General features: G+C 40.6%; 1 long non-coding RNA gene across 2 annotated transcripts in view; it reads right to left on the bottom strand.

Moving 5' to 3' along the window:
• Nucleotides 1-7,462: 7,462 nt before the first annotated feature.
• The window catches only part of LOC104876117, a 31,783-nt gene continuing 22,063 nt past the window's right edge, over nt 7,463-17,182 (bottom strand). The window contains exon 3 of one of the 2 annotated variants that reach the window (XR_784253.1): nt 7,463-7,654. This is a non-coding gene — a long non-coding RNA (uncharacterized LOC104876117). Of the gene's footprint in view, nt 7,655-14,133; nt 14,186-17,182 lie in introns of those variants that run through there. The other variant, XR_784254.1, reaches the window with a different exon arrangement.

The following is a 17,182-nucleotide window of genomic DNA, read 5'->3' as shown; positions in this document are numbered from 1 at the left end:
CCTAAGAGGATACAGATGGGAGGAGAGGAAGGAGATTTGCGTTGAGGCTTGTTTTTACGCAGAATAGTTTCTGTAGAAATTTCTCAACGCCTGTACTATTTCAGGTACCGTTCTCTAGACTGCTTTCCCCCAGCTCCCTGCAGAAGGCATTAACCAACATTAGGATCTGGCTTGTGAAAAAGAAGAGCAAGCACTGCGGGCGTGGTGAGTGTGTGTGTGTGTGTGTGTGTGTGTGGACACTGGAAAAGAATAAAGCAGTCCCCTCGCCTGCGCTTTTTGCTGTACCAGTGATGCTCATTGCATCTCGGCCGGTTCCACGCTCACGGCTCTGCACAGTCTTTGGGAGCTTGGGCCATTTCAACGCCGACAAAAGAGGCTTTAAATAAGCACATGCCATAAAACAACAAGCCGGTCCCTGGGAGCAAGTAAAAATTTATTCGTTTCACGTAAAGCCCTCCGAAACAGTAAACACAGAGTAGATAATCCACAGCCAGGCGGGGGATCTGCACGCTCTTAGCTCGAGCCTGTGTCGGTGCGTGCTTCACTGACTGCGCGCGTCCTGGCCCCTGCGCGCGCCGCCCTGCCCCCACCGTGTGCGTGCAAACTTGTGTATTGGGGTTCCTCACATTCTCCTCCTCCTGTGGGCCGCGTCTCCTCCTAAAGCCACTCTCTGCTGAGGACCCAGTTCAACAATCTTCCCTGGGAAATATGCTTATCTCGAGGGCAGAATGGGGTCCGGGGGCGAACTAGGAAAGCTACCTGTTCGTGCTGAAAGTCACCCCCACTTTGAGCGGATTCCCCAGAGCTGCGGCTGGAGACAGGACCACCCACCAGCCCTTCAGTCTCGCACGCATTGGATTCTGTCCTCGCCTGCACCGCACCGGCTGCCGGAGGCAGGTGCCAGCCCCTGCAGGCTCGTACTCAAAGCCTCAGCCGGCACCACCCCTCCTTCGGCTGCTGCTGCTGCTGCTGCTGCTGCTGCTGCTGCTGCTGCTGCTGCTGCCTGCTGCTGCTGCTGCTGCTGCTGCTGCTGCTGCTGCTGCTGCTGCTGCTGCTGCTGCTGCTTTTTTAATGTTTATTTTTTAAAGTCCAGAACGTCTTCGCTGATCTTCAGGAACCCCTCATACCGAGTCATTAAAAAGAGGCTCCAGTGTCAAAGATCTCTGCGGCCTGGGGGAGAACCGAGACTCGGCCCGGGGAGGGGCGGCTGGCCGGGAAAGGGACATTTGCATAAGGCTTGGCCTTTAGAGGTTCTTAGGCAGCCGAGGGTTAGAACGCTAATTACACAAGATTAATGTGGAGATTGTTCTCCATTGCTCACCAAGATTTATTTAAACAGCGAACTCCTAGAGCTCCCAAGCTGTAAACCATCCCACCCTGCCGCCGCTCCCGGATTTCTCCCGGTGGGGAAGTTGGTTTCCCAAGTCCAGAGGTGAAAAGAAGGGGAGCAGCTCCGCTGGATCGGAAGCTCCGAAAAGCCAACTCGTGGGTATTGTTTTTTAAAGGAATATCCGCCCGCCCTGGGATATATAAATTCTGGTATAGGAAGGGCAGTGCCCGGTCTTCCCTCCGCCGGCTTCCCACTGACGTCCTCTCCGCGTTTAGCCGAGGTGGGCGAGGAGCGAGCCTGGTTCAGGAGCGCCCCCTAGCGAGACCAGAGGAAAGCGACGCGGTGGCGGCGCGCCCGAGTTTGGGCGGTCTCATACTGTCTCTTAGCGGAGTAGGATGAGAGAGGTCTGAGGGCTTGCTCTAAGAGAATACTGTGCAGCGCTCACGTTACAGTTACAACCTAAGCCCCACGCACACACGCGCACGCCCAGGCTCACTTCCAGGGATCGTGTTATTCTGATTCATGGAAAATGAGACTCAGGCATGGTTTCCTTTTCTGAAAATATCACTTAATGTGTAACTGGGAAACAATATTTGAGAATTTCCAAAATAATAAATGTTTAAGAGTGCAAATGAAACAGTTAATTGGACAACTACTTGACTTTGATGCATTATTCGTTGTTTATGTAATTTATGTAGAAAAACCACAGGCTCACCATCAACCCCAAGCTACTTTAGAGATATTTCAAAGGTCTTCTTCAGTTTATGGAAAGCTCTACTTTTGAGTTTACAATGTCAGATTGTAATTTAAAATAATGAAAGATGTTCCAGACTAGGTTTCTGTTTTATTCCTCCTTTGCGTGGAGTCAATATGTGTGAAGGGAAACTTTGACAATGATGACTAGCTTTAATATCAAATTACAGTTGGCAGATGAGCAAGAAGTAGTCACAGGTTCTAAACACTGACTCTTTGTGGCAGTGAGTTGCTGAATCACTTTGGACAAGTCTTTTAACCAAGTCACATCTCCATTTTCTCTCCAACAAATGAAACAATTTCAAGGTTACGATTAATGCACCTTCTAGACTTAGTGAATTTTTAAACCTAAAACACAGCTCAGGAAAACAAATGATAATGTTACTGAAAAGCCTGCGGGGATGTGTTTCACTCTTGTGTTCATTTTCCTGAAAGACAATTATTAACATAAACCCATATTTTTTAAATGCAGCCTTTTCCTTACTCACGCTAGAAATTTTTGTATAGCACAAAAGTGTATGTATATAAAATATAATATTAACTTAGCACATTAAAATAAAATTAGGCATTTTACTACTAAAGCTGTCTCCCATTTCCCTAATCTAATCCTACAATCCAGGGATAGTATTTTTGAGTTTTGCGATGGTCTCCAGAAATGAACTGATATGAAGGACAAAAGAAAGAAGTGAGATTTGGGCCTCTGGTACATGCTGAACAGAGACTTCCGACTGCCCTTTCAGACCTCTCTGGTTTTAGTTCTGAGGAATCCGAACAGTGGAGTTTCCTGAGCCACCTCGGCAGAGGAGGCTGAGGATTCCGGGCCAGCACCCAATGACCGGACATGGAGAGCCTGGAAGAAACCTGGAAAAGATGGTAAACAGCAACAGCATATGATGTCTTCACTTCCTCCATGACCAAGAAGCACCATCTCATATTGGAGTGAGATGCTCCATAGTTGCATTAACATCAATACAGTGCATCACTAGAATATTTAAACTAGAAGAGAAAATATCAACCACTACATATTCTTATTTAATTATAAGGAGGAATTATTTTTAGGGTTACATTAAGTATGAACATTGCACAGCCAGACACTGACCTTGCTCAGACCCAGCCTTCACCCAGCAACTTTGGAGGTGGCTTCTTTCCACCATGCTTTCAGCTTTGTGAATTCTTTCCTAGGAAATAAGAGGGGCTGGGATGTAGCTCAGTGGTTCTACCTCCTCCCTTGCAAGTGTAAGGTCCTGAGTTCGATCCCTGGTAGAAAAAAAAAAAAAAAGACAGGCCTAAGAAGTATCAGGAGACTTGCTATGAAATGAGAAAATGAAAAAATGAAAATAAAGTGTTTGTAAATGGGGAGGGGTGAAGGGAGGGCAGGGACAAGGGGAAAACTGAGAACCAAGACCTGTCATGTAAAGGTAAAAGATCCCAGTAATGAATGTAACTGTACTGTATACCTAAAATGTACCAATAAACTCAATGAGGAAAAAAAAAAGAGAGACTTGCTTTGAAGTGCAGCTGATATTTAAGATTTTCATAGTTTTCTTAGCAACCTAGTTCAAAAACATGTTACTGTTTCTGACTACTTTTTAAATTCTGATTTGTAATGTTTAAGTAAAATAACTGTTCACAGATAATCTGCCTTCATTTAGGTAATCCATATGCTGGTATGAGTGAAACATAAAGAATGTGAAGAAGTGCATGTGACCATGTGACCGTGTGAGTGTGTGTGTGTGTGTGTGTGTGTGTGTGTGTGTGTGTACGTGTGCAGAACACCCATGGCAAGGTAAGCATCTGTTTCATGGCACCCACCTGAGACTTCCGTCTTAGTGACAGACCCGAACTTGGACAACTGTGTTTTTACTCTGCCACCTGATTTGACCCTCTTTACCCTTATCTTCTACTTCACTTCAACTGACTAGAAAGAGATGAATCTTACAAGGATTTGTGACAAGTCAAAGTCTCTCTTAGGAAAACGGAGTTCAAGTGAAGTTAGTCTTCTGTGGTTAGAGCAGAGGACTGGGAGCTACAGCAAAGCCATCTTTACGTCGTGTATTCTGCTCTATAGTTAAATGTCAGCTTCTGCTCACATGGCGACAATGCATCCTCCCTGATGTACTTTGTCTCCACATAGGGCGGGAACTTTGCAACTCTGGATTTTTGACACTGAAGTTGTTGATAAGGGAAATGTTTGGAGCCGTTCCTCAAAATACAACAACATCTTTAAGAATGTTTCTGAAGAGATAAATGAAATAAAATTTATTAGGATGCAATGCATGTGGTGCAAGCATTTTGATATATTGTCTCATTTAATGTGTACAGGCGTAGTCTTACATGCCTACTTTACACACTGAAAACTGTGGCCCAGAAATTGTATAACTTACTCCACATCAAAGACAGTATACTAGAGCTAAAATGGGATTTGGAGAACAATGGGTATAATTCCAAAACCATCAGTCATTCGGTTCTGTGCCTTTCTTTCATCAGGTAGCTATAGCCAATGATGGACTTCTTCAAAACTGATTTTTTAAGATCATCACTTTGGCTTCTTCAGAAACCGACAAGCTGCCTTTCATATTTATCTCTTATCTGCTGAGATAGCCATCCTCCTATTATAAATATTAAAAACCGTCACATTTCCCCTTTTACTAGTAACCTTCCCTTCCACCAAATTAATGCACATCCTTCACCTTATAGTATTTTCATGATCCTTGCTTTGGGGTATTTATAAAAAGATCCCAGGGATATTTGCTGTTTTATTTTTCCTCATGCGATTGTCACACACTCAAAGAGCCCATTTTTAGTTAATGATGCTTTAATGCCTTCTTTACTTACATTCTTCTTCCTTTGAAGAATATTAATATTCTTCCATTAATATTTCTTCTGAGCCAAGAGACAAATCACCTTCCAACTGGCATATTTCCATGTTGGTCTGAATGACAATATTTATAATAAATATTACATGTCATTACTTATTATAAAATCTCTCTTCAGCATGAATGTCCATTTTGTAAGAGGATTAGTTGGGCTTTGTTGTGGGATACTTGTGTTTTTTGTAAGCTTTTTCAATCCTTTCATTTATTCAAAAGGTGATTAAAATGATAGAAAAGTATTTAAACTTGGTTATCATGATCAACCTTCCCAGATACCTTTCATCTTATATCATATTCTTTAGTCAAGGGTAAGAAAGCAATCACTCTCTAGTGCCTTCTCTACCTGAAACTCAACAAAATGAGAAGTTTTCTAGAATGCTCCCCAGTAGGTTGATGGAAGTCAATTTCTCTTACAGTGTCCTTTGCTGCCACCTGCTGTTCAGTCTGCATTTTGAAAGCTGTCACAGCTGTCTACCATTCTGCATTTCCTAACCTAAGGCATGGATGCAAATAAGAAAGCTGATGTACAGCCAGGCCCTTTCACTTGCTCACGTTTCCAGATGTCCTTTGAACCATTAACTGCATTTAGCATGTGCAGAAATTGATTTCCTTTGTCACGCTCTTCCAAGTTAATAACACAGCAACACAAGAACCACTATTTATTTTCCTTTTAGGCATAACAAGCTGACTGTTCAGGCCATTGGTATTTAAATTTTCTTGTGTTACTATTATACACAAGTCCAGAATTTTAGCTGGAGCAAGCATTTGTAACTTTCATCCACTAATTAATTAGTGGATTTTCTTTACACTATTTCTAGCTGCCCAATCTCAACTGCATTTGGTCATTACTTGTGTACCTGTCTCTCATCTCTGCCACATACACTGTCAGCAAAATTAGGCCATAGCAAGTTGCTTCCCTCTTCCTTTTTCTGACTTTGTGCCTAACTACTATAGTGCACAGTAGGTTCAGTTCTCTACTTTTGGAGTTACAAATTGAGTTGACCGTGGAAAATAAATATGTGAGGCCAGGGATTCAGCTCAGTGGTTCTGCCACCTGCCTTGCAAGCACAAGGTCCCAAGCTTGATCGTTGGTAAAAAGAAAGAAAATAAATATGTGCCATAAATAGATCTGTTGTGTGGATAAAATACTGTTTTGTCTTTTAACTGTGCCAATTTCAAGCAACTCATTTAGCAAAGTGGTCTCCCCCCAACATTGTGGGAGCACCTACTAACTTTTCCGTGTATCTTCTAGAGGCAAGCCACACATTATAGAAAAAAGTTGCATAAGACATGTGGCTTTTACTTGTGACACTGCCCACTCATAACCAGAAAGAGACTCAGCATGGCTCTGGATTACAATATGTGGAGGATCACGCCTCAATTTCTTCTTAAACTCGCCATTGGTTTCCATCAACAGCTCTCAGCAGCAGGCAGGTTAGGATTACTGCTGAGAGCAGTGTTTGAATCTTCTTGTAAAAATATTCACTTTCTTCAAACAGAATGTTATTCAAACATTATATTCATCCCCAGATAGGTGACCCAACTCAACCAAGCATTTCAAAACCACCTGGTATCCTTAAATGTCCCTCTGACCAGGATTCTAGAATCCTGTAGGGTGAAAATCAAACAAAGAGAAGTCATCCGCAAAAGTCAGCACTTCTAAGTTCTTCTTTGGTAGGAGGCAGCTTGGTACTGACTTGAAAAACGTGTCTAAAGTAGAAGACACAGTTTACTTTCATGCAAAATCTGGTTTGTCTTTGAGACGTTTCACAATCTGTAAAGGAATGATTCTGGTGACATCTTGTGGGGTGTGATAACAGTCAAAAAGCTGTGGAAATGATTTAAGGCCTTAAGCCTTTGAAGTAAGTGCCTATTAAAGACATTGAACTAACTTCATATTTCTCCACATATTGTTCTCAAAATGTCTATTTGTGGAAATTTTCCAAGTTACTGCTTTAAAGCACAGAGACCATCATTTTTACGCTGGCAGGAGAAAACTTATTACCTTACGTGTTCCTTACTTGCATGTTTTTTTTTCCTCAGAACTCACTGAAATTACTCTTTTCCATTTTTGCTAACTAGTGGACTTTGTTTTCTTAAATTTTTTTGATCCGTTATAAAGGTGGCCCCACCCTTGCCCTGTAAATCTAGTTACTTCAGGTGTAAGAGCAGGTTATGTGAGTTTATCTGGGAATGTTAGAGAAGAAGAAAGAATTGATGTGTTAATCACTTCTCTGATGTTAAGTACTGAGTGAGACCTTTCATTTCTCCTGTGTTTGCTCATTGCAATCATATATACATTTGGTCGATACAGTGGTGCCTCGGTTCACAAACCTCATTCATCCCATGATTCTGGGGAAGATGCCAGCGATCAAGTTCCTCACCTGATGCAGTTTGTCAATGGAGGCAAAATTTTGCTGAATGCTTCTGTTCATGAACAAAAGTGTTCATGAACTGAGGCTATATACAGAATACTTTAAGAACTGAGAATCATTCTTAGGGCTGAACTCTATCTTTCAAATAATTCATAAGCCAGTAGAAGAACTGTGTCAGTGTGAAGGCAATAACCAAGTATTTTTGAGATGCGGTTATGGAAGAGGGGCTGAGAGTACAGCCTTTGAAGGCAGCTTGTCAGGCTTCAGCACCAGCTCTGAAATCTTGTTCAACGTGCATTGCCCTTCTACCTTGTTCTCTTCATCTGTAAAACAGGAATGAGAATGAGATGCACTGCTGCCTGAAGAGGCCGTTGTGAAAATAAAATGAATTAATGCACAGAGTGCGCAATGATGTGTCTCGCTACTTCTCACATTTCAAATTTCAATTCCAGCTCCACATCCTTTGCTAGAATTTCCCCAACCTTTGTTTTAAAACACTGTCACCTCAAGAGTCACTCATTCCTTGCCATGTTCTTGCATTCTTTCTAGTTGTGTCACTCTGTGAAATTCTGTTTATTCTTGCTTATTGGGATTTTTTCCTCTGTCCCCTTACAGTGTATAAAACAGAAGGGCAAGAGACCTCTGCGATCTGATTTGCTTTTTCACTTCTACACTCTAGACCGTGGCACCCAACCATTTTCCACTTATGATTTGTGAAACAAATTGCTGAATGTTAGGACCTAGAACAGGGAGAAGCCCAGAGCTTCGTTTGGGAACATACTGGAGCAGTAGTTGACTTCAGCATTAATGAGCTCACAGATGGTTCTCAAGAAGAAGAAAGTTCTCTGGGCACCTATGGGTGGTAAATCATTTGGGACAGAGGCAGAAGGGCAAGAGTTCAAGAGAAGAGCAATATCTTGGGGAGAGTATATACTTAGTCCTCAAAGTGACTCTTAGAGATGGGCACTTTTATCTCCATTTCTCATAGGAGAAAGAAAAGCTGAAAGCAGGCTCTGTGAATTTACTCAGAGTTCTACTGTCAGTATCAGGGACAAAATTAAATTACTACACTTTCCTGCAAAAAAATTTTTTTAACGGTAAGAAAAAAAATTTTTTTTTCTGTAACCAGAAATGGTATCTAACCTATGTGATTGCTCCTAAGACCTAATTGGCTTGGAAATGGTATGATTTTTCCCTGGATGGTAAAAGCCATCACAAGATGCCACTGCTTGTTTCATAGACAAAAGCCTTCATGGGTTCCACCTCACTGTGTCATTTAATGAGCTAACTTTTATATCTGCATACTTTGGTACAAGTACAAGTCACACATTTCAAACCACAAGGGAAATAGGAAAACAATGCAGAATTTACATACAGAAAAATACCCAAATGTTTCTTTACAGGACAGCCATCTGGTGTGAAGGCAGGATTAGTTAAGAACATTTAAGGATATGTGCCCTTCACACTGTCCTGCCTGTCACACTGTGCTGCTTGTCACACTGTCCCGGATGTGCTTGCTAACCTGTCACCACGGCGGGGACTGGGGAGCTTCGTTTCGGGTTGCTGTCTCCTGCCTAGTAGGTAAACAGCTCACATATCCTTCAGAAACACTGGAAAGAAGCTTGCTTGAAAAGATTTAACATAGTCTTTTCTGAAGACATTTGCAAAATGAAGACGGAAAGTTAAAGAAAAGTTGTTCCTAAAAATTGTCTTCAACATTTATTTCCATCACGGTGAGTGTGGCCGTTTTTTAAAGGGCAAATTCTTTGGCCCTCCTCCCATTGAGAAGAAGTGGTCTCTGCGCTCTTCTTTTGAATCTGTGACTGTGACTTCCAAGGCTACATCATGAAAGACCATGTAGCTTTTGCCTGGGTCTCTTGGCTGAATTGTTCTTGAGCGTTTTCTTTCAGAATCCAGCCCGCATGCTGACAACAGCCCCAGAAGAATACCGTGGTAGGTGCTCTTGGCAACAGCCCTACGCAGGCCCAGAAATCAAACACCACAGCCCAGAACCAGACGTGGGACTTCAGCAGCCGAGGAGAGCCCAGTCTCCTTGTGATGAAGGTCGCCTCCAGTCACCTGCATTACACTATCAGCTGAGGCTCCAGACACGACACAGCAGTCGAGCACTGCCCACCATGCATGCCTCGTCTGAATTTCCGACCAACAGAATGTGCGAGCTCAAAAACACTGCCGGTTTTGCCACTAAATTCTGGGTGGTTTGTTTCACACCTGGAGTAACTAGAGCAATTGTCCGTTATCAACCCTCACTAGGCACCCGTGTTACTTCATAGGAAAGTGAGACTTCTTCAACATGGTTGAGGCCAGTTCCATTAAAATGCCTCAGTCAACACTCATTCAAATCCCTTTCTCTTTTGGATTCCTCTCCAAATTGCTGAAAAAATAAAATTCTCAAGTTTCCAGTCTATCTTACAGGTGCAAAGAGGCCTGGAGATGCAGTTCTGGCCAATAACATTGAGACAACAGTGCCTGACCAGAGACTCCCTCCCCCGGGAGAGGCTTGTGGAGGGAAATCCTTTTTCTCCCCACGTCCGCCTGAAAGGTGGATGTGTTATTTGGAAGTGCAGCGACTGTCTTGAGACAGTGAAAATGAACGTCACATGCTATGGCAGGGTATAAAGCGAGAAGTGGCCTGGTTTGGAGATGACTTCCTCAAACAGCTACAGTCACCCTGTGGCACCTTCCTTTAGAATTACTGTCCCACAAGAAACCCATTTTAACTGTTTCAAGCCATTGTTAGTCAGACATAATTCATTGGTGAATATATCCTTAAATGATTCAAGTATACATGATACTATATATGATATAGATGATGTGACATATACCTATGTGATATTTAATCACTTGAATTGAAAGAGGAGGAACTATTTATACGTGCCTTAAAAGAAGAAGGAAGGGAACAGGGATTTAGCTCCCTGCACCTGCCTCACAAGCGAAAGGTCCTGAGTTCAATCCCCAGTACAGGGGGTAAAAAAAGGGAAAAGGAAGAAGAAGACAAATAGGAGGAGAAGGAGAATAAGAACAAGAAGAAAATATTCTTCCACTGAATACCTCTTCTTCTAAGAGACTCTATGGTCTAGAAATGAAACTCATGTAAAGGTACAAGATCCCAGTAATGAATGTAACTGTACTGTATACCTAGAATGTACCAATAAACTCAATAAGAAGAAGAAGAAAAAAGAAACTCGCTCAGGGACACTTGATAGCTTGGCTGCATTTCCTGAAGCAGCCAGACTGAAATGGCTGCTGTGTGCATCCATCAGCGAGCAAAGGCACGGTGTGATGAACCCAGCGTGTTGGAACTTCAACTCACCAAGACATTTTCTTCCCTAAGCAAACCTTCACTTCACATTGCAATCATAGGTAACATTTTAGTCAAGTTTTTATTTTTCTTTCAAGAAAAGATCAGTTTTCCTAATTCACTTTAAGCAACTTATATATCTCTTATGCCTTCATTAAAGGTAATTTTTCTATTTAGGTTTATATTCATACACACAAGCGTACATGTGTATTTCTTAATAACCAGTTCTTTCTTTCAATACTATTAAAACCACCACAATGGAGAGATGCAGTGACTTACATAGAGTGATTAATACTAGGAAATACATCCTATAATAAAATTACCAGTGTTCTAAAGCCTGTTAATTACTCTTTTGCTTCATAAAATGGCAAATGCCTATAATCGCTGGTTATTTTCGACAGTTTTTAATCTTGTCATATACTAAACAAGCTGAGAGGCACATACAATAATTCCAAAGACAAAAGAGAAGAATAATTACATATGGATGAGGATAAAAATATCAAAGAACAAAGAGCATTTCTAATCTCTCCACTCTCCCCAGAGTACCATTCCAAGCTGTAATTCATTTTAAGGGTACCGTGCTTCAAATGCATTCACTCTACCAAAGACATTCGTCTCATAATTCTTTAAAATCTGCAAGTAGATGTTGTAGTGGAGCCATTCAGCTTTATATTAAGTAGCCTGAATTATACATTGTGGGACAAAGTGATCTTCACAAGTCAGGGAGGCTATAAATCTCCTCAGTGAAAACCTTTCCTTTTAAAACTTTTCTGGAAGAGCTAGCCCTAAAAATGCGAAGTGGTTATGGATGCTTCCTCTTCTTTGTCATGTTGCACATTCTCCAGACTTATACCAATCTCTCTCTTCTTTATTCCCTCGGTATCTACTGTGCCTGGCTCGTTCTTTCACTGATATCAGGGATCAAGAGTCCAATACTGATTACATATTGTATTAGATAACGATCAAAATATATCTAAACTTCCCCCTTTGGGTTCTTTCTTTTTTTAGCAAGAGATAAGTGTTAAAATATAATTGAAGAAGTAAATATCTGACCATAGAATTGATAACTGCAATAGAAGAAAAATGCATGGTATGATGAGAAAGTGTAATGGATCGCTAACCTACTCTGGAGCAGAAGGATGGCTTAGATGGAAAAAGTGACATTTTATTTAAAACCTTGAGGGTGAACAGAAATAGCTAAGCAAAATGGGCTGGAGCATAAAGGAAACATTTCAGGTGGAGGGAAAAGCATTGTGTGGGCCCTGGGCTGTACACAGAACATTTACTAAATACCTGGTCATTCCAGTAATGACAGATACTGAGTGATAACTGGTTAAGTAGCCATCAACGTTCAATTCCAGCCCATTTTTACAACTGCAGTTCAGGTTTCAAATCATTCTCCTTTCATCTTCTTACTGGTTCTGGAATATTTATAATCCTAAATATTGATATAGCCTTTTATCAGTATATTGTCTTTGGCCACTTGTAATCATCTTTTTAAATGTATAGATTATATAGTCTTTAAGCACAAGAACTACAATTTAAAATACTAATTTGCAGGGCAGTGTACATTTGTGAGCTGGGTCTTTGATCTTTTTTGCTTGTATATGCTGTTTTATATTTGTAATTTTCAATTTCATCAATTTTAAACTATAAAACTTAAATAAATTGCAAATTTTAATCTGTGAAAAAAAATATATTTCCAAAATATGAATTGTGATGCCCTTTTACATATACAACTGAAAATACCACCAGGGAATGTAAAAATCAATTTAGAAATCAGAGACTTATTCCAAGAGACCTAGGTTAAACAATAGGTACAAGTTTGTTCAGAGATCCTTGGCTATTTTCTATCATTCTTCATGGTAATAAAGCATGAATGAGAACCATAGTCATGTGTGTGATAATAAAGAAGATAATCTCTGTTTTTTATTCACTATGAGTACAGCTTGGATTGCATACAGAGTTGACCAAAGCAAGGATGCTTCTTACCTCCAGTTAAAACAAATGATGAAAATCTATAGATATGTCATTTATACCTTCATTTGATTAAAATTCAATTATTTACCTTGATAAGGCCAGACATTATAATTGAATCTCTCCCAATTATGTTAACTATTTCCATTCCCAAGACAAGAAATAAGATTAGCATGGTCCTGAAAGAGTATTTACAGCTGACTTTCAAGGACCAAGCAACTCAAACAACTGATGGTTGTATCTCAAACAACTCTTTCTTTGAAGAATATAAATTTCCCGTAATCATCATAAGCATAATAATTTGCCTCCATTAACTGAGCAACTACTATGTGAAGCATCTTTTATAACCACAAAGATAATTCCATGAAGTATTACATCACAACTCAGCAGGGCAGATCATTTATATGGAATAACAACATCAGTGGTGTCACCAGTTATACAGCTAGGTGGCTTTAGATGGGGCATGGCCCAAAAAAATGACAATTTGATAAGCACATGTTAAGATCCAAGAAATACTAAGATACACAGCACAGAGCAAAAACTCAAAACACATCCACTGAAAGAGCAACACAACAACTGTCAAGAGACAGGCCATCATGAATTTGGGAGGTGAGAAGAATAGAATTTCAGAGTAAAGTGGACTTCTGCCTTCTTTACCAAGGAGATTTGACCAACAATTACACAATGAGAATAGTTCATGAAGACTTGGGTACCAGCTCATATGGACAGAAGATTATCTCTTTGTTTTCTTGTTCAGAAAAATCATTCTGCAATGATGTCACTTTCTTCCGGTACCTTCTTAAAATTAGGCAATTCTACTGACTCTATGTTTTTTGAGTAATCACTGATCCTAGCCCAGAGGTCCGTGAATCATCTTTGAAATACTTCCTACCACTGACAGATGCTAAAAACAAAACTGCAGCTACTGGAGAATACCTAAGGGCACGCTTCAGGTCTCGCACTTTGAGATAGTTTTTATATACATGTACTTTTCCCCCGACCTTTTGTGAAACTAGGACACCCCAGCAGTGGGTTCAGCTCTGAAGGCACCACACAAGCAAAAGCTTGACCTTTTTCTTCCCTGGGTTTCCCAGAAGAGTCTCCACATCTACTACCAGACTTCACCTTGTGCAGCTGCTTTATTTTTTTTCCTTTCAATTTTCTCTCTCAGCAGGCTGGACCTTGGCTGCCTGCCAGCCTGCACTGAGCGGCCAGCATGCTGACTTGGTGCTCCTGCACATTTATTTTTGTACAGAATTGTCCCTACAGATGGGCTTCCGTTTGCTTATATAAAAGCCACAACTAGGCTAGGGGTGTACTTACACCACTGCACACATGTTCTCTCTGCTCCCAACAGACTATCTCCCAAATTACACCAGCCTGAAGTTCCATGATTTCCACGCTGATTTCTACATCACCAACTGAACTGAGGAGATTTGTTGGTAGAAAATCTTTATTTTGATTTAATGTGCCACGGGCCCACAAAATAGAAATCTTTGTTCATGGATATAGCATTTTCTTTTCCAATATCAGCACATCGGTGTCTTGTATTATTCTGAAGAAGATGAAGGAAAAAAAAAGGCACTCTTTTGTATCAGCTTAAATGTGAGATAACAAGGATCTTTCAAATATTGAAACAACTGTCTCTTCTTGTGGTATGAAATACTAAGGATAACAATCCGCATTTGTAGTTATTTGATGTTCAATGCTTGGCCATACTTCCATGAGCATGTATTTATATGGAAATGGTAACAAGTCAAGGTCTCCTGGATGTTTAATAATTTATCATTGAATTCGTTGATTGGGATTCCTTTCTGAAACATGTCCTGGTGTACCATCTATAGTAATTAGTTTCCCTTGTCTAATACGACAATGAAAATAAAATAATAATCACCTATGTAAAGGAAGTCGTTTCCTTTGGGCAGTCAGATGCTAACAGATATAGTGGACTATACTGAGGTTAACCTAAAGGTATTCTGGGCTTGATAATATTAAATATCTGTCCCACTGTTAGGCCACTCCAGGTGACACACAAGCATCAGGAGATAGGAGGTTCATATCCAAACAATGAGCAGTGAAAGACTCTCAGAAGACCTGTGATATTGCTCAAATGGAAGTGAAAAAGCTTGTTTTTAAGGAAATTTAAAAACACACCATAGGCTATTTCTTACCTTGTCATCCTAAGTTTAGCTTATTATTTACTTTTATTCATGACTCTTGATGATTCCGACTAGGTAGTGAACAAAAGAAAGTGCGCAGATGAACATTTCAAGACATTATCTGGCAACATCTCTACCATCCCCAGCAAAGATCTTGCAATATTCCTGAAAAATACCTTCACCCATATCCTCGTGCTTCATCTGACTATCCCATGTTTCTGGATATGGAGGTGAAAGTTGAGCAGGAAATTGGATCCCTATCCTGAATTGATTATCTTCTAAAATTTGTTTCCATGTATTGGTTGCACTTGGCTATAACCAACATAATCTACTGGGTTCCCAAATGTAGAATAAGCTGTATCATGAATAGCAGGTGACTTCCTCACTAAGTTGGCCTAAGGGTCATTATTTGGCCCTTGGCTAAGCTCACTCATACAGTGAGTGTTGTTCCTCTGTACCTCACCTGTTTTGACCCAACAAAAACAGGACATATAAGTTTCCTGACCAGATATCAAAAAATAAGGAAAAAAATACAATCATGTCATTTGTGATGGCCTTACTAGGCCTATGCTAGGAATCCTACAAGTTAACGCTTCCCTATCCTATTAATGAAAATTTACCCAGCATTGTATAGAGCAATCTTATGCTTGTCTGGCAGGGAATTCCTTAGATTTTCATAAATAAGCTAAATTACAAATGGCTCTCAATATCCATCCCAGGTCTGAGTGAATCCCAGGAAACAAAATGAATCATCCATTGTCCAAGTACTACACAACAGTGTCTAACTTTAGTTCTAATGAGTGTATATGAGGAGGCAATCAACACAGTTGAGTAAGGGAGGACAAAACCCAGACTTAGTGGAGAGCAGGAATTGCACGGCAGGGAGATGCACTGAGACTGTTCCTCACTTTGCAATATTTCATTTCTTTGAGATCAATGAAAAATCATTTTTATTCTCCTCTCTTATATGCAAGAAAGGGGAAACGTGTCATAAGATAAAAAATACTAAAAAGTTAGAGACTTGTTAAGCAGCCAGTAAAGAAAGCCTACAGTTGGGCTGGGGATTTAGCTCAGTGGTTTCACCACCTGCCTTGCAAGCGCAAAGACCCAAGTTTGATCCCGGCACCAAAAATATAAAATAAAATAAAATAAAATAAAGCCCACAGTTAAAATAGAAATGGAGATCAATATCATGGATGAAGTACCTGGGTCAGCTCAACCATTTCTCTCAATCCAGAGCCTGAGGGGGAAAGTAAAGCCTGACAGGAGCTAGGAGCTGGATTAAAGTTCATGCTGCCCTCCTCGTGATGCCCAGCCTTTGAGAGACTCTTCCTGACCCTGCAGTTGTTCAGCAGGAAGAGGAAGGGGAAGGTAACAAAATCCTGGGATGTAGGAGGTCCCAGAGGAGGGATAAAGCTTGCACCTTGATAATGAGAATTTTTTGTTCAAAGTTGAAGGACCCAAGGTTGAATGGAGAAGTAGATCTGATTCAGAGATCTAACAACTGCCTTCTTGGAAATTTGGTATAAGAAATTAAAGAACGATACAAAGTTTAATAGGAAGAGGATAGAAAAGGTATAACATTTTAAAGTACTTCTCAGTGTATAACTATGTCCGATCCAGCTTTCAATTTCAATTGGAAGACTGTAAAAAAGGAAAACAGGATCTAGAGCAAGTACATGAGAAATCTGTCCTTTCTGTCCTTGTAAAATAACAAGGGAAAGGAAAACATTGTCTTTTTTCCAGGCAATTAGATGGGGTGAGGAGGGCCTAGAGGGCCAGCAAGATTCAAGAGGAGGCTGAGTCATTTGGGATGTTCCACAGGGAAATGATGAAACTAAGAGAAAGGCCAGTCAATACCTGGTCCTGAGCTAGGGTGCCAGCAGACCAAACAGTTCAGAAAGTCATCACCATGGGGACCAGGGAAAATTAGGAGGCTGCCATATAGATCTCTAGACCATTTCTTCTCTGCTGTTATGAAAACACAGTTAAGATCATTACCTTCATGTATGTGATGCTATCTTAGAAGGATACAGGGGAAGGAGGATAGAAATTTGAGAGTCTATTTTCACAGGCAGGGTGGGCAAGCATTACCTAAAGGAACTATTTAATTTGCATTGGAATATAGCTAGATTGGTTCATTAGACATTTCTTAGCTCCTGAGGAAGTTCAGAATAGATATAGAATAGCAAAAATTTCATTTTCTGTGTCCATCTGAGAGTAATGTGAGAAAACTTATAGCAACATTAAAATTTATGGGCTGCTTATTATGGGTCAGGAATCCATAACATCTGTGTAAAGTGAGTACTAGTATCATTTCATTTTACAGAGAAGGATACCAGGATGGGGAACAATAAAGTCACCTGCTGAGAGTTACATGATCAACAAGCTAA

Source organism: Fukomys damarensis, unplaced genomic scaffold (genome assembly GCF_012274545.1).
Source record: "Fukomys damarensis isolate Sample0158 unplaced genomic scaffold, DMR_v1.0_HiC HiC_scaffold_1, whole genome shotgun sequence".
Lineage (NCBI taxonomy): Eukaryota > Metazoa > Chordata > Mammalia > Rodentia > Bathyergidae > Fukomys > Fukomys damarensis.
The sequence above is the reverse complement of the archived record's forward strand: the minus strand, read 5'-3'. Positions and strand labels throughout refer to the sequence as shown.